Here is a 6818-nt window from a genome sequence, read left to right on the forward strand (position 1 = left end):
ATTATATATATATATATATATATTTTATATATCATTATATATATATAGCTATATTATATATACTATGATATATATCATATACTTGTATATTATTTATTATAAATATTAAAATCTATTATACAATATATTAAAATTTATTTATCATGATATATATATATATATTCTATATTGATATATATATATAACATATCATATAATTATAATTATTATATATATATATCTATTTATATTAATTATATATTTGTGTGTGTGTGTGTGTGTGTGTGTGTGTGTGTGTGTGTGTGTGTGTGTGTAATATATCCACCACACACCACAAACACCACCACCCACCCCCACACACACACCCCACCACAACCACACCACACACACCCACCATACGCCACCACCCCACCCACCCCCACACACACACACACACAACACACACACCAACACACATAATATATATATATATATATATATATATATATATATTTATAATTATATATATATATGCACACAACACATATATCTAGTTTTTATTGTATGGTGTGTTTGTGGGGTTGTGTGTGTGTGTGTGTGTTTGTGTTTGTGTTTTGTTGTGTGTTTTTTTGGTATGTGTGTGTGTGTATGTGTGTGTGTATGTGTGGTGTGTGTGTGTGTTTGCATACGAAAAAAAAAAAGATATGGTTGAACGCCCGGCTTGATCCCCAGTAATATGAAGGACAAATGTGATTACAAATAAGCAAAAAAAAAAGTTAAATAGTAAATATGCAAGGGGAATAAAATAAGAAATACGAACGAAGTTTATAAACTCGAAAAAATAGGCCCCCTTGATGAATGGGGCCCCTTACAGAAGAAGATAATACATTATAGACTAGTGGTTGACCTGCTGTTACGTAGCTCGGGTTTTCCTTTTAATATTTTTTGTAGAGATTAGACTGGAGGGTCGAGGCTACTACAGAATCGGAATAATCTTTAGAAATTAAGTGTGTAAAGGGGGAGGGTAAGGAACAGGGGGGGGGAGAGGAAGTTTGTTCAGGTAAGCTTTTCTTCTGAAGTCCCTTTATGTTCAGAAGTATATTCTATAAAAAAAGATAAGTAAATAAGCTATGTAAAAATGTATAAGCTATACATCCAGTAAACGGAAATAAGGAAAAAAAAAATGACGAATTTTTCGAAATTGACCAAAATTTTGTAGGTCCAATTTCTTTCCTTTTTAAATAAAACCCATTCAACGCTCTCTAATTACATCTGCGCGAAAACTTCTTTTTTTTTTTCCAAATTTAGAAAGCTCATTTGCATATTGAAGGGGGGAAAATTTCTTGGAGTAGGGGGGGAGAGGGTCCTATCCTAACAAATTCCTGGGATTTTTCTTCCATCTAAACTCTATAAAGACTTTTTGCTACCCAGTTCATTTTAGAAGCAAGGAACTTTTTTGAATAAATTTTAAAATTTTATTTATTTTGCCTTTCTTTTTTTTCAAATAGTACTAATTTTGTAAGATTTTCATGATTGAAATTTGGCTGTGAATTAGTTTTGTAAATAGATCTTTCTTTATTGCTATAAATTTAAAAATTAAAAATAATAATAATAAAAGATAATAAAATAATAATAATAAATTATTTTTGTTTCGTTGTTGTTTTTATTTTGTCATTTTTTTCTTTTTTCCTTTTTCTTTGATTATTTATCACATTATTTTTTTTATCATTATTTTATTATTATCATTATTTTTTGTTATTTCATTATCATTATTATTCTATTATTATTATTATTAAATTTTTTATTTTTACATTATTTTATCATTATTATTATTATTTCATTATTTTTATTATTTTCATTATCATTATCATTTTTTATTTTCATTATCATTATCATTATCATTATCATTTCATTACCATTTCTTACATTATTAGTATTATTTTACTATCTTTTCTTTTTTATTTCTTTGTTTATATTATTCACAATTATAAAAATAATGATTATCATTATTAAACCTTTTTATTTTCATTATCATAATTGTCAATTATATTCTTTTTTATCATTATCATAATTATCATTTTAAAAATATTTTTAATATCTTACATAATTAACATTATTATTATATTATTTTTATTATTATTATTTTTATTTTTATTTTTACTATTACTATCTTATATATTTTTTTTTTTTATAATATCATCATCACATCATCATCTCATTATCGTTATTTTTATTATTTTTTTTTTTTAATTTTTTTATTTTCATCTATTATCATTAATAATAAAATAGTAAAATAATATAATAATAGAATAATAAAAAAATAATAATGAAAAGATATCATAATTATTATTATCATAATAATAACATTATTATTATTATTAACGTTATTCTTATTCTTATTATTATCATGACTGTCATTAATATTATTTTATTTTGTCCGTTATCATTAGTACTATTTTTATGTTTATCATCCCTATTATCATTATCATTATTATTATCATCAGTATTACTATCATTATAATTATTGCTATTGTTATTTTTGTTATTGTTATTCTTATTATTATTTATCTATTCTTATTAGTGTTATAATAATTATTTTTATTATTATCATTATTCTTTTTTTATCATTATAATTATTACTATTTCATTATTATCATCTGCAGCACCATAATTATCGTTATCATTGTAAACATTGTTATTACCATTGTCATTATAATTCTCATTATTATTACTACTGCTACTACTACTATTATTACTGTCATCATTATAATCATTAGTATCATTATTATCATTGTTATTATCATTACCGCTATTACTTTAGTTATTATTATCATCATTATTACTGCTATTCTTATTGTTATAATAATTATTATTATTATCATCATCATTATTTAAATTATTATATTTATCTATTGTTAAAACTATCAATTTTATTGCTTTTATTATTTCAGTTATTACTATTGTTATTACTATTACTATTATTATTATTATTATTATTATTATTATTATTATTATTATTATTATTATTTTATTATCATTATTAATATTACTGTTATTATCATCATCATCATCACCATCATCATTATTATTATTATTATTATTGTTGTTGTTGTTGTTGTTGTTGTTTTCGATGCTGAATTAATTTTTGTTATATACTATCGCTGATTTATTCTTATTTTTACTATTATTATTATTGCATAATTTTCAGCATTACTATTGTTATCATCATCATCATCCTTATTAACATTATTATTATTATCAGCATTTTTATTATTATTGTTATCATTATCTCCATTGTTACTATTATTGTTATTATTATCAATATTGTTGTTATTATCTTTATTATCAGCATTATTTTAATCATTATCATTGTTAGTTTCATTATAATCCTAATTATTATTATTATCATTATTATTATTATTGTAATTATCATATCATAATTATCATATCATTATTACTATTATTATTATTATCATCGTTGTTGTTATTATTGTTAATATAATAATAATAATAATAATAATAATAATAATAATAATAAAAATAATGATAATAATAATAACAATAATAACAACTATTATTATTATTGTTATTATTATTATTATTATTATTATTTTTATTATTATTGTCATTATCATCATCATCATTATTATTATTATTATTATTATTATTATTATTATTATTATTATTATTATTATTACTATTATTATCATTATCATTATCATTATTCTCTTTATCAGATGTACCAGTATTATTATTATCAATGTTATTATTATGATCATTATCATTATCATTATTATTAGTGGTAGTTGAAGTAGTATCATTATCATTATAATTATAACAATTATCATTATCATCGTTGTTACTGTTTTTGTTATTACTGTTGATATTATTATTATTATCATTATCATTATTATTATTATTATTATTATATTGTTGTTGTTGTTGCTGTTGTTGTGCTGTTGTTATTGTTATAATCATCATCATCATCATTAATAGTATCATTATTATTACTATTGTTATTATTGTTATTGTTATCATTATTATCAATGTTTTTATTATTACTATCAATACTTTTAATATCATTATTATTATTGTTATCATAAGTATTATTATCATTATCATCATTTTACAACTATCCTCAATAATAATAATAATAATAAAATAATAATAAAAAATCTCCATCTTAATGATAATAACAATAATAATGTTGGCATCATTATAATTTTCACCATCATCATTGCTATTACTCATGTTATCATTATTATTACCATTATTATCATCAGTATCGGTATTATTGTTATTGCTACAGCTTTGTTATCACTATAATCTTTCTAAGAATCATTTATATGATACTATCATTATCACTATTATTAATGATAATAGTGATGATGAGAGTTATATTTTCTTCTTTCTATTTATAAAAGACTCTTCATTATTGATATTCGATTATCAATAGATTCATATTCCATAGAACTATTCAGTCAATGATAATATATAAGGTAATAGACAAAAAAACACAAGCTAGATGTATTTGAAAGTGAGTCATGAATCTTCATCAGACATAAAGGTGTAACCCAGAAGAATTTCGAAACTGTTGTCTCACTTTTGAATAAATCCTTTTGTGTATATTTTACCCCACAGTATCAACACGGAAGAGTATTTAATCATTCAACATATATGCTTTATCAAATAAATGCAAAACATTGTCCGAGCGTCCCTATAATGAAGAATGACTCGGGTTTTAATACAATTATAGTACTTTCCCGACCTAGATTAAATAAACCATTGGCACAGCGTGTCGGCCAAAATTTTGTCTCTTTTTTTTTTTTTTTTTTTTTTTTTTTTTTTTTTTTTTTAAGACGGAAGTATTCTTTATTTCGTTTATGTTTTTCTTTGTTCTATCTTTTTCCCTTTCTTTGTCTCGAAATCGAACTTTTTTTTTTCTTTTACAAATCGAGAGGACTTTTTTTTTTATGTCGTTTCTTCTTTCCTTTCAGCTTACTATAGTTATTCCCTTTCTCATTTTATTCTCTTTTTATTATAGTACGAAATACTTTTAATTATTGTTTATTTCGTTCCTTTTCCCCTTCCCTATTTTACCTTTCTCTTCCTCTTTTCTCTTCTTTCTTTTATCCTCTTCGTTCTGCCAGACTGTCCACTTTGCTTATACATTACTGCATTAATCCTGATGTCTGCCTGTTTGCCTTTCCTTACATTACCAATCTCTCTTTTCTTACTTAACCTATTTGCATGTCTGTTCGCGTTTCTGTCTGTTTTATTGCCTACTCACCGATCAGCAAGGTTGCTTTTCTGTCTGTGTGTGTGTCTATCTACCTGTTTTGTCTGTTCATGCATCTGCCTGTCTGCCTGTTTGTCCATATGCTTGTTTGTCTGTCTGTTTGTGTGTCTGTCCATCCATATGTCTGTCTGTCTGTCTGATTACCCGTATACATATCTATCTGCTTGCCTACCCCTGCCTGTTCATCTATCTAATGAAAATGTGTCTATTAATAGATAAGGGAGATTTTCAGGTTATAGAATTTAAAGTTAGAGTAAGTTGGCAGTGCGAGTAATAATTTTTTTCCTCTTTTCTCGCTTAGAAATGCAATTAAATGGCATACAAACATTGATGAATATAAAATTGTCTTCAGATATGCTTGTTTTTGCATTCGCGATATCTCCATTATTTTCGAGAGAGAGAGAAAAGAATTATGTGAATATTAGTGGATTATCTTCTTTCCTTCATAGGATATATTACAAACATTAACATCCTCAATATAATTTCGACTATGCTTTTGTATTCCATTTTTTTTCTGTTCCCTAGGTTACTAATCAGCGAAAATAAGATTCCCATTTGCGGTTTGAGGAAATAGGGTTGTGATCTGAACAACGACAGAGTAGGATTCCTTTTTGAATAACGACTAAACATAATTCCCATTTAAATAACGACAAATAAAATTTCTCTTGGAATAACGACAAAATAGGATTCTCTTTTTAAATTTTTTATTTGTTTATCATTATTTTTTAAATAATGATAAAATAAGACTCCAGTTTATATTACGACGAAATAGGATTCCCCTTTGAAGAACGACAAAATAGGATTTTTTATATATTTATCTTATTATTATTATTATTGTTGTTATTATTATCATTATTATTATTTCTATTATTATTATTATTATTATTATTATTATTACTATTATTATTATTATTATTATCATTATTATTATTATTAATGTTATTATTATTATTATTACTATTACTATTACTATTATTATTACATATTACTTTTTTGAATAATGATAAAATAAGATTCCACTCGACGAAAAAGTATTTCCCTTTGTAGAACGACAAAAGGGATTCCGGTTCAAGGCAAGTTCCCTTCCATGATAAGTTGACCACTCAGCGTTACCAACGTGTGGACGGCCATTTTTATATCCGAAACAGATTTCGGAACAAATGTCGAAATGATTCACATATTTTGGTAGCTATAATTGACAAGCTTGGAAACGGAGATGTGTGAAGGAAAATTATCGTTAGTTAAGTTAAAACATCGAGTCTTTTGCGTATTCCAATACAAAACAAAACTAAGCTGAGAAACATGGTGGTTGTTTAAAAAGTTGCTAAAGCTATATTTTGTACTTCATGTCATTGCGTAAATGTTTTAAATGTCACATGCACAAGCTTTTAGTAATTATGATAAGGGAAGTTTTATTTCTGCAACATTGCTTTTTGTATGTGTATTAATATGTAATTATGAATATATATAATAAATTACATAATATATATATATATATATATATACATATATATATATATAATATATATATATATATATATACATATATATATATATATAT

The sequence above is a fragment of the Penaeus monodon genome, chromosome 43 (assembly GCF_015228065.2).
Source record: "Penaeus monodon isolate SGIC_2016 chromosome 43, NSTDA_Pmon_1, whole genome shotgun sequence".
In the NCBI taxonomy this organism is placed as follows: domain Eukaryota; kingdom Metazoa; phylum Arthropoda; class Malacostraca; order Decapoda; family Penaeidae; genus Penaeus; species Penaeus monodon.